General features: G+C 42.7%; 1 protein-coding gene across 1 annotated transcript in view; it reads left to right on the forward strand.

Moving 5' to 3' along the window:
* LOC110319194 (cytochrome b reductase 1) overlaps nt 1-9,624 on the forward strand; it is a 22,501-nt gene that overhangs the window by 873 nt on the left and 12,004 nt on the right. The window lies entirely within an intron of this gene.

Raw genomic sequence — 9,624 nt, forward strand, 5'->3', positions numbered from 1 at the left:
CCCCCCCCCCCCCAATACTCTTCACTTACTGTGCTTTTATGGCAATATGCTCACTTTCTGAAATGTGGTCTTTATAGTAAGCCAAAACATCATCTAAAATATAATTTGAGACTGTCCATTCATGTTGGAATGCACTTTACGCTTTTCCTAAAGATTTCTACTTTCTCTAAACTTTGCATTTAATCTGTTTATTTACTTTGGGGTAAAAAACGCATATACAGGTATACTGGAATTTTTCTTCTGCTGCTCTTAGACTAGGCTTGTTTCTTCTAAGCTCAGTATGTCTATTTGTGCTAATGTTCCACTGCTTGTCTGGTCAACATTTACTAATCCTGGTTACAAGGATTCTAGATTTGCAACATGGTTGCAACACGTCTTAATCACGTACAGTGGTTAATGAACATAAACTAGCTTTTTCATACATGCAGCCGCATGCAGAGTTCTTATTAGTTCACATTGGTCATCTTATTGGTCCACAAACACTCCTCATCCCATCAGTGGGAAGGCAGCACTGGAAGGTACGAACACTGATCCTCTTCTGTTTAGAACCTTCTTACAGGCTCAGCAAACCCATCCGAAGTTGCAAGTTGAGGATGCATTTGCTACACCTGACCTGGCTTAGCAACTGTATACCATAGAGTGCTACTGAGTGTTACTATTAGTGTTTATAACCTTGCCATTGAGTGCCTACCTCTTGGCCACTGCCCAGGTCAAAATCAGATTAGCTAGATCAAAACTTAAAGTACACTCTCTACTGAGTCCACAGGGATTTCAAGCCAAGGTAAAGTCAGAAAAAAATATCGAACCATCCTAAACCCTCCAGAGACATCTGATGTTGACTTTAGAGGCTGTGAGGAAAACACAGGTCAAACACTACCCACGTTGTCACGGGGCGTTTTATTGTGTGTAATTGCTTCAGGGATTTTTTTTTTAATTTAAACATATTTATTATTTATATGAGTACACTGCAGCTGTCTTCAGACACACCAGAAGAGAGCATCAGATCCCATTACAGGTGGTTGTGAGCCACCATGTGGTTGCTGGGGATTGAACTCAGGACCTCTGGAAAAGTAGTCAGTGCTCTTAACTAGTGAGCCATTTCTTTAGCCCCTGCTTCAGGGGTTTTTATGCTTTGAGATGTTGTATTTCTAGTAGAGACTGTGATGAGCTATTCTGTACCTCCTATATGCTGACATTTGGAGCTGATGCAGGGATAGCTAATACACAACCACTGCTATACGTTTAAAGTACTTTACATATGTGCTAAGCAAACAGGATTTGAAACTGTTCAGCGTGAGACTGGGTCCTTGGAGCCTTTATGAATGGAGTAAGCGGCAGGACGAAGCTACAAAGACCCGGCTGTGTTGTTAAGAGCACTGGCTGCTCCTCCAAAGGACCTGGGCTCAATTCCCAATGCCCACATGATGACTCACAACCATCTGTAACTCCTGTTATAGCAGATCCTAACCCTCTTCTGACCGCCATGGGCACCAGGCATGCATGAGGTACACATACATATATGCAGGCAAACTACACATAGCAAGGTTTTAAAAGAAGTGAAAAGGTAAATCTTTCCTCTCCGTCCCTCTCACCAGACATACTTATGGAAATATATGTATTCTTAAAGTATAATAGATATGGGGGGGGTCTGAAAAAATAAAGCACCCTTGTTATGGTGTCTAGACTGGTCTTGAATTGCCGTGCAAGGGATCTTGTTAGAGCATTGAAAGTCCTGAGACTACAGGTGTATGCCACCAGTCTCTGCTAAATAAAAATGTAGACTAATGTGAAATCTAGCCACATTATGACATGAATGAGGAAGAGTTTACACAAGGCATTGTGCTTCTCTAAAGAAATGCTTCCTGTGAAATAAAATACTTCAGGGAAACCAGAGAAACTGGCCATTGTAAAGAGGGCTGCAGAGGGAAACAATTGAACGCTAGCCAAGTGGCAGCTGACCTTTTTAACGGTTCAGCGTGCTGGAATGGATTCTTTAGTGAAAAGTGGAAAATTCAGGCATCTACATTAGTGAAAAGAGGTCTTGGTAGTTCTACGCTCCTTCATCTCTGTATGTGCAACTGCCTTTGTGACAGAAGCTGAAGGTAAAGAAATTAAATAGCTTACTGATCTCAGATTGGTTCTGTGAGGGAATTTAACTTTTTTTTTTTTAAGTAGCGTTTAAAAGACAATAGAAAGGGAGAAAGAAAGAAAGAAAGAAAGAAAGAAAGAAAGAAAGAAAGAAAGAAGAGAGAGACTAAGAGAGAGAGGGAAAGAAAAGAAAAGAAAAGCAGTTGGAATACCCTCCTAATGTATCTCTTAGTGACCACATTCCAAGATCACTTAAATATATTTGAAAAGGCTCATGCACTAAACCCTGGCAAAGAAGATAATAGAAAAAAATCTGGGGAAGAAGCCTTGATGACAAGGTCTACTAGGACCTGGGAAATGGGGGTTTCACGTGGTGTGAAGGGACAGTCCAAAGCACCTCAAAACATGTTTTAGTTACAGAAACCCACAGGTGAGCCACTTAATAATGGAACCAACAGAGTACTTTAAATATAATTATTTTGCTCCTCCTGTATTCTTAGCATGTAGAAGTAGTTCTTTTTTCTTGTTATCTTTTTCCCCATGATTTTGGAGAGTAAACTCCCGGCCTTGTACATGCTGGGCAAATGCTCATAAACTTGAGGCAGAGGCTTGGAATTTTCTCTTTTTTCTGTGCTGGGAACAAATCCAGGCCTTTATACATGCCACTCCAGTGCTTTGCCACTGAGCTACACTCCTGGCAATAAATCACCGGTGCATGAGTTATTCCTGTCTCATCATTAAATTGTTAGTAACAAAATGCAATTTTACAGCCACTCGTTTATAATGATAATAGTAATAATAATAACAGCAGCATCTAAAGTACAAATACCATCCCTCTTGCCTAGTGATTGTTCAGCAGTTTAGAAATACCACTTAGCCAAACCCGGGGAAGAAAGGAGCCCAGTTGTAATGGAAAAGCATCTTTGTTCCCAGGTTTCTTGGTCAATAGCCTGTGACTGCCTGAGTACTTGCTGAACCTCCTCTCCTCTTGGACTGCACAACCGCACAGCACTTCACATCGACTCTCCCGCTTCGCTGTTGTTCATTTCTACCCCTGTTGGCAGAGCACCAACATTTTACATCTATCATCTTCAAAAACCCACCCCCTCAGGGACTGGATGTATGGCTCAGTGGTCAGAAGCATCCTCTGCTTGTACAGAGGCTCTGGATTCAGTTCTCAGAACACCACGGCCGTGATTCCCAACCATCTGTTAACTCCAGTTCCGGAGGTTCTGACACTTTGTTCTGGTCTCTGAAGGGACCAGGCATATATGTAGCACACATACATTCATGCAGACAAAACACACCCACATAAAGTAACTAAGTAAATAAACCCTAAACACCGAAACCCCGCACTCTGAACTCAGCATCCTTTTTTGGTAGCTGCTTTATTTGTGTGTATGTGTGTGTGTGTGTGTGTGTGTGTGTGAGAGAGAGAGAGAGAGAGAGAGAGAGAAGAGAGACAGAGAAAGAGAGACAGAGAGATACAGAGAGAGACAGAGATGGACAGAGACAGACAGAGACAAACAGAGAGACAGAGAGACAGAAAGAGACTGTATGTGGGAATCAGTTCTTTCCTTTCACCATGTGGGTCTTAGGGATTGAAATCAGGTGATCCATCTTTGCCGCGGGCTCCTTTCCCCTCTGGACCATGTTGCTGATCCAAATTTTGGTTCTCCTTTTTTTTTTTTTAAATGATTAATTAGTTTATCTATCTATTTATCTAATGTGTGTGCGAGTTTTGACTGCATACATATATGTATTCCACTGGCATGCCTGGTACCTGAAGAGGTCCTTTGAAACTGTAATTAGAGCACCAAGTACTCTTAACCACTAAGCCATTTCTGAAGCTCTCAAGCAAAATTTTGGTTATTTTAAACTACAAAGTTTGTGGTAATTTGTCACAGTAGCCTTAGGAAACAAACACAAGACATAGCAATTACCACTGCTCTCTGGGAAGCCCATAGTATTGCCATTCTCATCAAGACTTTATGGGGGATTTTTTTGGTTCTCAACGTGTAGCCCTGGACCACAGCCAGGGGCTTTTATTGTCAGTGGCATTGCCTAATACCACTGGTAACAAGCGACTCTTATGAAGACGAGTGACCCCAGGTCGCGCCCTCATGCGGCCAAATATAGGGATATATGGAGCGGTGGGAACTGAAATGCAGAGGCCTGGTAGAACAGGAGCTCCCACCTAGCAACAGGGGAGTGTGGGAATGATGTGGGGATGCTGGTCCAGAGCTGCCAGGTTCTCCCATTTTGCCAAGAGAGTCCGGATATTTAAAAAGTGATCCAAGAAAGCCTGGCAGTTAACAAGAGCACACTCTGCTCTTCTAGAGGGCCCAAGTGCAATGCCTGGAAAGCTCACTTGGTGGTTCATAAGTATGTGTACCTCCAGCTACTGGTGCACCCAGCTCATCTGGCTTCGTGGGCACCCACACTCACCTACACATAAATAAAAATAATAGATTCTGGAGAGATGGCTCCGAGGTTAAAAGCACTGGCTGCTGTTGTTTGAGAGGACTTGGGTTCAAGTCATAGCTGTCTGGATGGAATTCCAGTTGTAGGGGATCTGACACCCTTACACTGACATACACGTACCACATGAAATAAAAATAAAAATTAAAATAAAAATACTTTAAATGGGGCAGGGAGAAACTTGTTCAAACTAAAAGTAAACAAGTCAAGGAAATGACAACTTATCCGTGTGCCTAGGAACAAAACATCTGAGTTCCCCTCTGGTCTTCAAGGCCTCTTTAAAATGTACTTAGATCAGCTTCAGCGATTTCCCTTTTAACAACGACAAACTAGATAGAAATCTTTCTCTTCGTAGTTTTCTTGCACGTGGCAATTTCTCTGTGTAGCCCTGGCTGTCCTGGAACTCACTCTGTAGACCAGGCTGACCTCGAACTCAGAAATCCGCCTGCCTCTGCCTCCCGAGTGCTGGGATTAAAGGCGCGCGCCACCACGTCCAGCGGCAAATTTCTTGAAATTATAAAAAGGCTGGAGTGACGACAGCCATTGACTGTTCTTTTCAGAGTTTCCTCTTAACCCAGTGTCTCATGTTATTATCCCAGTCGGTTGCTTGGCATGGCTTTGTGTTTGAGAGAGGGTTTCCCTTGGTAACCTTGGCTTCCTGCAACTCTCTTTGCAGAAAAGCTAGCCTCAAACTCGCAGTGATCTTCCTACCTCTGTGTCCTGGGCGCTGGGACAACTGGGGTGTGCCACTGGATACAGCAGCTGCTGAATGCCAAATGCTGTATAAAGCACGGGTGGGGATGGCTATCACAGGTAGGGTCCTTGCTCAGCACTTTCTGGGGTTGTCTCCTTAGGAAGGAAGGAAGGAAGGAAGGAAGGAAGGAAGGAAGGAAGGTGGATAGGTTTGTCTTTTCTATAAGTTGTTCTCATTTGATTTGGTTAGAGATGGGTAATGACTTTAAAAATAAAAAAGAATGTAGATTATAGGTGGTTTGGTGATACATGGTGCTTTTTACATCTCAGCACTCAGAGGGCAGAGGCAGGAGGATCTCTGTGAGTTCAAGGTCAGCCTGGTCTACAAACCAAGTTCTAGGCCAGTTGAGTATAGGGTTACAGTGACTCCTTAATGCTTACAACTGGCTGGGAGAAGGCGTTCGACTCCTCATTTGAACAATCGTAAACCTGGCCGTGGTCAAGCAGCTGCGTTAGGTCAGGTCCAGTTTTGTTTTTTTGTTTGTTTGTTTGTTTGTTTGTTTTTCTAATGTGTAATAATATTGGTATGAGGTACAAGAAAATATAGCAATTTTTTCTGGGGACATAAAATTCCTGGATAGGGGCTAAAGAAACGGCTTGGTGTTTAAGAGCAGTTTCCCCTTCAGAAGACTGGGGTTCAATCTCCAGCACCCATACAGTGGTCAACAGTTGTTTCTAACTCCAGTTCCAGAGGATCCAATACCTCCTTCTGGCCTCCTTAGGCACTTCCTGCACAGGTGCAGAGACATTCATGCAAGCAGAATACCCAAGCACATAAAATAAAGATAAAGATAAAAAGAAAAAAAAACAGCTCCTCAATATTTAAAAACATCTATCTGATTGATTGATCCGTTCTGCCCTGATCCTTTTCATACATACACTTGTTAATAAACATCTGCCTTTGTGATTTCAGTCACCTCGGAGCCAGATGCTGATCCAAATCCCACTTGCCCACATCACTGTCTTCATTTCAGTTTCTTGGTATTCATGAGCATTGCAAACCTCCTTCCCCCCACCCCATGTTTTGCTTTAGCCACAACAGGGTTTTAAGGAGGGCTCTCTGCTCCCATTTAAAGTTGAAATCCTCTGGATAGGATCTGGTAAGGTGTGGATGCACAGAATAGTGAGTTCTGAGAATGGATGCTGCTGCTCTGAACATTCTGTCAGGAGGGAACATAATACTTTATTCTAAGAGGGAAGGAGAGTGTAATGGCCCACCATGCTTAAGGAGGCCTCACACAAGTGATTGAAAACTCCAGTGTACTTCAAACTCAATGGCTTGCTCTTAATTTTAAATTCTCCTCATGCTGAAGTGGGCCCAAGAGCAGAATGCATGTTATTTATTTGAAAGCAACATTTGCTCTTACATAAACTAGTGCTTGTCTGCATTGAATTGTCTTGACGATTTGACTGGTACATGCATGTGTGTTCTATATGTGCACAGGTATGTGTTGGACCATGTGCACACACACACACACACACACACACACACACACTTGCGAGCATGTGCGGAGGTCAGCTCCAAGTATCTTCCTCTTAGTTTTGAGAAAAACTTCTCTAACTGAACTTGGAACTCACCAATTAGTATAGACAGGCTGGACCCTGGGGACAAGCCCTGGACCTGCTTCAACCCCAGTGCCCAGAGTGAAGTCCCCATAGCTGCACAGAAAATGATTTTACCCTCTCAGCTATTTCAACAGCTCTCTTGTTAAAAGAGGATTGGGGCTGGTGATATGGCTTGGTGAGTGGAGGAGCTTGCGGCCAAGCTTCACAAGTCAATCCCCAAACCCCATAAAGTCACAGGAACTGACTTCTGAGAGTTGTCCTGTAGCTTCCACACAAGTACAGTAGTACACACACACACACACACACACATACACACAAGCATGCATATAAATAAATCAATATTAGAAGAGGACCTGTCACAATAAAACTGATACGTCAGTTTATCATGAACCATAAACTGGTTAACCTAACTATTTCACAATACAGAAGATCATGTTGTATATATATAACCCAGACTAGCCTAGAACTCACAGCAGTCTTCCTGCCTCAACCTCTCAGTGCTGGGATGACAGATGGGAGCCATACTATCCAGTTATATCTTACTTTTAAAAAATGAAATTGAAAGACAAAACAAACATGAAACTCTGTTTATGTGCTGAGACTACAGAAATAACTGCTTCTTTGTTAATTTTTTTTTCACAGATTCTTTGTGACGTCCTAATCTGTCACAGGCTCAAGCAAATATGTTTCTTCCTTCATGAGTCACAAGGGTCAAGTAGAGAGGAACTATGATCAAGTATTTTCTCTGTCTGGGGTCCTATCTGCCCCTAAGTCCTCCATTCCTCACCTGATCTCAGTTTGACAGACTCAAACTGTACATGTGACACACACAAGCGTACATAAATACATATACATACATAAATGCACACATATGTGTGTGTTAAATAACTGTGTATGGGAAGAAAGTTGGTGTCAAAGCAGAGATCATGTCCTTATTTTCTCATATCCCTGAGGTTTTTTTTTTTTAAAGATGTATTTATTTTTGATATATGTGAGTACATTGTTGTCTTCATTCACAACAGAAGAGGGCATCAGATCCCATTACAGGTGATTGTGAGCCACCATGTGGTTGCTGGGAATTGAACTCAAGACCTCTGGAAGAGCAGTCAGTGCTCTTAACCTCTGAGCCATCTCTCCAGCTCTATCCCTGAGTTTTGATTATACAACTAGGAGCTAATGAATTTCCTAATGATTAAACAGAAATGACTGTCCTTTCATCTGGACACACTTGAGAAAAATCACACGCAGGTACGATGAGCCTCGTCCTTCCGTCTTTTTAACGTTTTTACAGTAGCGTGCTCCACCGTCCATTGCTCTTCCTCTGAAGGCACTTGAAGTGTCTGTCTCAGGCACACTCATGTTCCCCTTGATTCCTGAAGGGAGTGGTCCTTCAGGTCAGCCACAGCAGAGCCCTTGTTTTCATGACACTGCCCCTGATCCCTCTCCCGCCTTCTCAATGAACCTCAGGAATGGAGTCCAGGTTCACAGAGAGCAAGAGTAACTACACTCCACTGCAGGAGATTGTACAGCTGCTGGGGCTCAGGGAACTTCCTGTTTAATAAACGTGGTCTGATTTGTTAAGCTCACTCATTTTTCCTCAAATGGATGGCATTTTGGATATTTATGTATTTTTGGAAAATGTGTAAACATCATTTGAAAATACAGCATTCCTGGCTGTCCTTCACTTGTCCCGAGCTCCTTTTGAACGCATTCAGCTGTGCAGCAGAGCCTCTGGGAAGCCTGGACAGAAGTGGGAAGCCAGGACAGATGTGGGAAACCCTTGTGTGGCTTGCACCACAGCTGGCCATGAAGACTAGTTAAGCCTAACTGGCTACTGGGTTTGCAAACTTAAAAAACACCTTTTAACATTAAAACTATAAGGAATCCTTTCAACATAACACACACACACACACACACACACACACACACACACACACACACACACTTCCTCTGCTCTTACCGCCACCACCCAGGGAATGCATGTTAAGATTGGCAACAACATAAAAAAAAAAAAAAAAAAAAAAAAAAAAAAACATGAAGCTAGAACTTCAGCTGGTGAGAGTCAAGCATAAGGCAGGCTGATGGAGGGAGAAGGCTGGAGGCACCCTAACCTTAGTGGAAACAAAAGAGTGATAGGAAGAACCACAGACTCTTGGCTAACAACTGTCTGTCCATTTTGGCCAGTGGCAAGCATGTATCCACGTCAGAATTGCCTCATGGCTTCCCCTCAGGTAAATAATAGGAACTGTGTTGAAGACTACAGTCATCAGTGAGGGGTTAGGTACACTCGATTGCTGCCATCAGAGAAGGAAGTTAGTATGCAACCAGTTTAAAACTACTTGCCACCCGAGAGCTCAGGCAAGAGGTCAAGAGTTCAAGAGCAGCCTGGGTAATGATCATCAGATTCTGGCTCGCCACAAAATAACTACCCACAAAAGAAACACTCTTTTGTATGAACGCAGATGGTTCAAAAGTCAAGTTTTGAGAGAAATAATGGTAAAAGGGAGAAAGAAGCAAGTTTCAACAATTAATGAGATGTAGGTTTCGGTTTTATGTGAAGTTTTGGCACATTCCTCTATGTTGTCTGTAGTACTGGGAAAAAGCAAATGCCTAACTGAAAGTACAGTTGTGTTTGAATATTTGTTTGATACTGTGCATGTGTTAAATGATGTTAAACCAGGGAATGAATGTGTAATCTCCCTCCCTGTCTCTCTCCCTCCTCTTTTTTCTATCTAT

Source organism: Mus pahari, chromosome 3 (assembly GCF_900095145.1).
Source record: "Mus pahari chromosome 3, PAHARI_EIJ_v1.1, whole genome shotgun sequence".
Taxonomy (NCBI): domain Eukaryota; kingdom Metazoa; phylum Chordata; class Mammalia; order Rodentia; family Muridae; genus Mus; species Mus pahari.